Below are 7,500 nucleotides of genomic sequence, written 5' to 3' on the forward strand. Positions count from 1 at the left end.
AAAAGCTTATTTAAATCAACACTAATAAGTCGTAAATTGAAAATCTTGGAAGTCAAACATGAAAAAATGAGATTGAAAGCTAGACTTGTCAGACCTTAGACTACATCAGCCACAACAATACAATGCAAACTACAAAATATTAGAGAGAATGGATGGAAAACAATAGTTGTCAGATGTCTAGCCTACAACATCTACAATAAATTGCGCACTAGGAAATCTTGGAAATCAAACATGAGAGCGATAATGGCGAAATCTAGAGTTGTCAGAGCCCGTCGTGGATAGCTCATACGGTAGAGTCAAGATCTCCCCGGCCAGGCGGAGTTGTCGTACCAGTAAGGCCGCGGGTTCGAGCCCCAATCACCGCTGCAAAGTTTTTATTCTCTGTTGTCTTCTAGCACTTTCCTACTCACTTCATTTCTTGATTTATTTCATTAATGATAGCTGAAAATGTTATTTCTAAGCACCATATCAGTTTCCTTTGATGACTTCGGTTGTCATCGTATTCAGCCGAGTCCTTGGAAAAGGCTATTTGGCACTCACATTCTCTCACCATACCCAAGTGTAAAATGAGTACTCGACCATTAACAGCTTTGTCTCTGTTTTTTTAATATTTCAATATCGCGTTACAGGCATCATGTCGCGCCCTACATGTTAAGTGTTGCTTTTGGCTAGGGACCCCTTGTAAACCTTGTTGAGTGCATTTGGTGAATATTGTGCTATGACAATGCATAAGTTATTTGGGAAGGGTTTGTCTTTTGTTTTGTTTTTTAAAGATCACTATGCAGTAACCTAACCAACAGGTAGCAAAGAATAAATGGTCAAAGAATTTGTTCAGATTTATAACCCCCCCCCCCCCCCCCCACCCTTCTCTCTTTTTTTTTCTCCTTATATGAACTATATTTACTTTCACTTTGAAAAACTCTGCACCTTACCTCTTTTTTTGAATCGATCTGACTTTAGAGAGGATTCCATGTGTTGTATTTTAGCTTTAAAAACCATGGCCAGAGAATTGGCAATGAAGTCCTCTAACTCTGTGGTAAACAGCTTGAGCAGATCCTCTGCCAATGTGCAGACTGTCTTGGCAAAATGCATGCTGTTCATGGTGATGGAGATGTAAAATTTGTCTGAAGTGATAAAAAAATAAAAATAGTTGCAATGAATATTTGGTGATTGTGCGGCTATGTGGTCTAGTGGTATGACACTCGCTTTCGGATCAGAAGGTCCTGGGTCCAGCCTCGCGCTCGGCGCATAGTTGAGTCCTTGGAAAAGGTTCTTTACTCACATTCTCTCACTGTACTCAGGTGTAAAATGAGTACCTGGCCGTTAACAGCGTTGTCTTTGTCCGAAAAATTGTAATATCGCCTAACAGGCGTCATGTCCGTCCTACATGTTAAATGTTGCTGTTGATCAGGGACCCCTTGTAAAGCGCTTTGAGCAAATTTAGTGGATATTGCACTATGTAAAGCTCAATTTTAATTTATTTATTTTTAATCAACAAATATACTGTTAAGGATTGGTAGACATCTGTGTATGATACCAGGACATATTTGATAGAATTGTAATTTATTTTACAAACAATAGAGTGTTTCATCGCCTTGTATCTGTCTCTTGGGTAACAACTTTCTGATCAGTTAATGATGGAATGCTTTTAAATATAATACTCACCCGCTCTGCCCATCAGATAAACCGTTCCAACAAATAAAACGATGTGTATTCTTTAACATGTATGGTTTGAGAGAATTTAATGAGATCTTATCAATCAACGGGCATTCTAATTCTAAAAACAATAAGAAAAAAAAACAACAACAAAAATCTTGAGCTTTTATACAGCTCAATATCCACTAAACATGCTCAAAACGCTGATATATACCTTGTGTAATTCATCTTCTAGTGTCGTAGTGATGGTATCTTATTTTCTAGTCTAAATTTATGCTGATCGTCATAAAGATCATCCATCCTGTAATCCTAAGAAACTGCCTAGACATCTTGCTAGTAAAATAGATATGCCACCTTTATGTAACCTATTCATTATTAGTACTCCAAAGGACAGGTTACACACCCACTCCCAAAGATTTAGGAACCAAAAAAGTAGAGGGTTAGATGTCGGGACTTTTCTTCCCGATTGAAAGAAGACATCATCAAGTAGACAATGGCACAGAAATTTAGTCCTGCACAATCTAGATGCTATCTTGCAATAGGCTTCAACAGTCGTGACGTCACTGCCCTCGTAATGATGCAAAGTAACTTAGTAACTGGTTCTAAACAATCGGAACAATGGCGGACACCCATATGAAATTCTTCTCCGACGAGCATTAAAGTGTATCCAGAGGAGAAAAACATTATAAACCTGATCATGTTTTGACTTTTATACATTCTGATCACATGACATGTGAAAAATTTCTAGCCAGTATGAAGAATAAAAAGTACCGATTTTCTTTGTTTTAGAACCAAGCTGCTCGTTGCTGGGTGGACCTGACATCAGATTATTGAATCCTATTAAATGACAATACTTACCAAAGACATACGGAGTAATGTTGAAACCCTTTTGTGCAATTTCTTTCATATACGAATCACAGTCTGTCGGAGTGAGATGGTTCATAGCCAGCCACAAATCATCCTATTGTTTAAAGGCAAGATTTTAAAACAGAAGAGTAAATAATATCACTTATGATGATGATGATGATGATGATAGTGAGTGATGATGATGATGAGGATAAGCTATTGATGGTGATAAAGAATGATGCAACAATGATGATGATGATAAAGATGTTAACAATGATGGGATAATGATGATGATGGTTGTGGTGATAGTGATATTAACTGTCACAATGATGGTATTGATTTGACATTAACTTTATGATTTTAAGAGAAACTAACATTTGCCCTGAATTAACACTGTCTATGATCGTGTCCCTCGATTCTCGATGACTTGCTGTATAGAAATGTCCAAGAGGGATCCCAGGCAAAACTCCATGTCAAGCCCTATGGAATTCAACTGTTGGAAAAAATAATAATAAAGTAACCATTATAGGTTAAAATGTTTTCTCAACCATGTTAATATTGGATATTTTAAAAGATAAAAATAGCATATTATGCACAACCATAAAATAAATTTTAAAACAAAATTTAAAAAACTGGAAAACTCATTCTCATTTTCTTTTGCATTCCGTAGATTGCTTTCAATAAAAGTACTGATTTTAGTAACTTCTTCAAATCCAATTTTCAGCATCAGGTTTACCCCAAAAATAATATCAGATCATAATGGAGGGTCACATAGTCAGACCTATCAACCCGTAAATTCCAAAAGTGGAACCAGAAGGTCAAAAAATAGGACTCTGAGACTAAAAATAAGAATATTTTATTTTCTTATCACTAACTTACCAACATGTATCACTGTTATTGATAGTTAATAGTATTGACCGCTAAATTTTACCAGTGGATAATTCCTCTCAAAATTACCAACTTTGCCACCAAAACATATAAGAGCAATTTCTTTTCCTACATACTTTTTGGCAATCAAACATACAATTTAATTTTCATTTCACCATTTTCCTTTTCCTCTTCCCCCCTTTCTTATCATTATCATTATTTTTGAAAATCAGTATTTTAGAGATGATGGCAGAATGGCAGAAATGAAGAGTGAAAATAGGAATGATTCTTCCAAAAGCAGAAAGATTGGCGGTTCGGCATAGTTAATATGACTTAAACACCTTACCTGATCACAGTGGTCTTTTGCCAACACCACACAGTCAGCAATAGTAGTAAGACTAGCCTTACTCTCAAAGACCTGACGTTTGAAAATGCTAACAAAGCTTGAAGCTCTTGCTTGGCCCATATCACAAATGCTGCAGGATGGAAAAAAAAAAAAAAGAAAAAGAAAAAAGATAAGATCAAAGTTGCTGAAAAAAAAATGATAATGTCACTACTCGATTTAAATCCTGAAAGTGCCCAGTGCAATTTAAAACGAATCCCGTCCTAATCCCAGAAGTGAAAAAATAAAATAATAAGCCCTTTTAAAAGATAGAATTGGACAAAATGAATTTGATCCATCCTATTGAGCAAAGCACCGCCCTCTATTTCATATTAGGCATTCAGGCTCAAGAAAGGATGCATTTTCCGAAAAGTATTTATATTATTGAATCAAAGAGCAATTATGAAAAATGCACTAAACTGTTTAGAAAAGTATCTGACTGATACTGATAATTAGATCTTATTGGTCTAACTTATCGAATTATAAGACATTGTAAATTTTTTTTGTTAAAAACTTGAAATTGATGTAATAGCTACTAATTTACTTTTATATATACATCTATCATTTAATATTAAACCACAAATTAGCATTTTCTAGTATATGAAAAAAATACAATTCTACTTTTTACTTTTACAAACTAAACAAATTTGAGGACAGATTGAAACCATTCCATAATATTACCACACTAGTTAGTCGCTTACCAGAATAGCATCCATAGTGATGTGGAAAAGCCTTCATGAATTCCTTGGATGTATCTGACAGTGACGAGAAGAAAACTCCACAAAGACATCGGATGTACAACGTTGTAGCCCCTTCAAACTTCAACTGTCTTATGTTGTACTTGATGATAGCACTCCGATTACGGAGGAAAAGACTACATGCCTGTCACAGATTTACATTAAAAGGATAAGATTAATGAGTGATGGATTACTAAGATTTATAACGCACCGCGTTAATCTGGTAATGTGTCAGATTAAACTTGATAAACAAAATTTTGTTTAAAATAATAAATGATCTTAATGAGGAAGTTAAAACTTTTTTTAAGGTTAGGGAATATAATTCACCTTTTCCATTGAAAGCATTTATTTTAAATCAAGGTTGAGATTTAAAGATTAAACTTTAATTTTTATCAATATTATTATCCCAATATAATACCGTATATTTGTGTCTAGAGCCTCATACAATGCAATAACTTTTCTTTTTAATATAATAGCCATGCTCCTATGTGCATAATGGATTATCATGCCAAAAGTAGCGTTCAACGCAATAAACAATAATAGTGTATAATGAGTATATTGACAACAAAATACACAAAGATTGTGTGGAATTTTAACACACTCTTTCCTCCCCTCTCCTCTCTCTCTCTCTCTCTCTCCTCTCTCTCTCTCTCTCTCTCTCTCTCTCTCTCTCTCTCTCTACTCTATCTATCTATCTTTCTATCTATCTCTCCCTCTCTCTACCTCTCTCTATCTCTCCCTCTCTCTATCTCTCCCTCCCTCTCTCATCTATCTCTCTCTCTCTCAATTCTTTATCATAATAATAATCCGACAAAAATGTTAAGTAGTGCAAAGATAGTTGATAAAAAATCAATCTGTAAAATGTTGATCCACTCATTACCTGTGATGATTTCCCAAGCCTGATCACTGTGTGACAGCTCTCCTAGCAGCTCTAGGGCTCCTCTAAGGGACCTCTCTGGAGAAACTTGCAACTCGTTCATTAGTCCATCTGTAAGCTGTTTTATTCTGTGTTCTATCCTGGCTCTAGTGGAAGAACGATTCAATGATAAATTCATCAAATATATTTCTTATAATCAAAAGACACATTTAAACCAATCACTTTTTGAGTATTGGAAAATATTTTAGTAGTGCGTTTTTTTTGTTTTTGACAATTGCCTTCTGGCTTGTAAGGTCACTGGTGCAAGTCCTGCTTTGGGTGGCATAAAGTTAAGTTCATGGAAAAGGCTCTTTACTGATATATTCTCACTGCACTCATGTGTTAAAAGAGTACCTGGCCAGTATCAGCGTTGACGGTCAGAAAAGAAACTAATTTAAGACTTTGCTTGTTTAATTTTTATTAAAAGAGAGAAAAAAAATTGTGCTTCAGTGCAATATTACAATAATAATAATAATAGTAGTAGTAATAATAATAATAATAATAATAATAATAATAATAATAATAATAATAATAATAATAATAATAATAATAATAATAATAATAATAATAATAACAATAATAATAATAATCATAATATTAATATTCTTTGTGTTAACTTGGCTGTGAAATCAAATTGATATCAATTACCAAATTCATTTGACTTGGAAATCAGGCAAACCACTTTTCAAGAATTGAACATCTTTGGATGATAGTACTACAATATTTTAGGGACCTCCATAGCTAAACTGGTTGAGCACTCACCTCACAATCAAAGGGAACAGAATCAATATTCGATGCAGTCTAGATTATTTATGACCTGCAGTGATTGGGTGGCTGGGTCTATAAGATTTGATGGAAAGTAATTTGCAATAGACTAGCATCTTATCCAGAGGGTAGCAAGCAATAGATACTGTCTGTTTAACGCTACAGAAACAGGGATAAACTCCCGCTTATGGGTCTTATGGCTCCATATGGGGCAACTATACAATATTTTAGATATTTAAAAAAATTGAATAAACCGGACTAGGCTGGAACTAATGGACCAAGTCTTATAGTTATACAAGTCATATGCATTATACACTCCACTAAATAAACACCAGAATACACCTGGATTCTATCTTTGGGCCTCAAAATATCCAGGCAAAAATTTAAGTCATAAAAACTAAAGGCAAACTGCACCTTTTTTTAATCAAATCAAAGCCCTCTCAAAGTTTCTTTTTGCAATGTCATGTCCAAATCTTTGGTAGTTCTTCCAAACCAATCTTTTTTTAAGAAAAATCTCGGTCCAAGCCACTTGCTCCTCTTCCATATCATCTGTGAAACCCAATGTAAAATTGTAAAAAAAACCAAAATATGAGGGAATGTAAAAAATAATAAAATCTCAAAAAATGTTGGTGTTGGGCCCCAAAAAAGAAGGTAATGTATTTGAATCCTGGGGACATTCAGTGATTTTTTTTCATAATTTCAATTATTAAAGAGACCTTTTTTCCATATGTGCGCTATGGGATCTTTTGGGGGACACTCGTTTTAGTTCGGAAGGTCCTGGGTTTGAGCCTCGTTCAGTGCATATTGGCCTTGGAAAGGCTCTTTATACTTCTCTCACTCACCATACGCGGGAAAATGAGTCCTGGCTGTTAAAGCTGTCTATATTAGAAAAAAAATTGTAATATCACCTAACAGGCGTAATGTTCGTTCTACATGTCACATGTTGCTGTTGGCTAGGGAACCTTTTGAAAACCGTTTTGAATGCGTTTAGTGGATATTGCCACTTATTAAAGGTCAAGTTCCAAGACCTGTCACACATATACACAAACCACACACACATACACATTCACATGAATTGCAACAGAGACACTGCCTTTTAAATGGCGTAAAACATGTTGTTAAAAATCACCATCTTTAAAATTTGTGAAAGCACATTACTTTTATTTTTTTCATTTCTTTTTTTTTTTCTAATCAAAACCTTTGCTTCTTTTAAAAAGTTGTTACATTCATTTTCATCCTCCCTTAATAGCTAGATTTGATCTGATTTTTTTTATTGAAAAGTAAAATAAACAATCATATTTTAGACAAAAAATTTGGGTTAATCTTTGGTC

The 7,500-nt window shown here is 34.5% G+C and overlaps 1 pseudogene across 1 annotated transcript in view; it reads right to left on the bottom strand.

The window, feature by feature from the left end:
• Positions 1–899: 899 nt before the first annotated feature.
• The window catches only part of LOC144961134 (exocyst complex component 8-like), a 6,868-nt pseudogene continuing 267 nt past the window's right edge, over positions 900–7,500 (bottom strand). Inside the window, exons 2-7 of the transcript XR_013643061.1 lie at positions 5,369–5,511; positions 4,453–4,633; positions 3,716–3,845; positions 2,904–2,995; positions 2,515–2,651; positions 900–1,124 (exon numbers count right to left, since the gene is read on the bottom strand). The product of XR_013643061.1 is annotated as an exocyst complex component 8-like (transcript). The remainder of the gene's footprint in view (positions 1,125–2,514; positions 2,652–2,903; positions 2,996–3,715; positions 3,846–4,452; positions 4,634–5,368; positions 5,512–7,500) is intronic.

This window comes from Berghia stephanieae, unplaced genomic scaffold, assembly GCF_034508935.2.
Source record: "Berghia stephanieae isolate SIO BIC M18660-M18661 unplaced genomic scaffold, UCSD_Bste_1.3 scaffold1514, whole genome shotgun sequence".
NCBI lineage: Eukaryota > Metazoa > Mollusca > Gastropoda > Nudibranchia > Aeolidiidae > Berghia > Berghia stephanieae.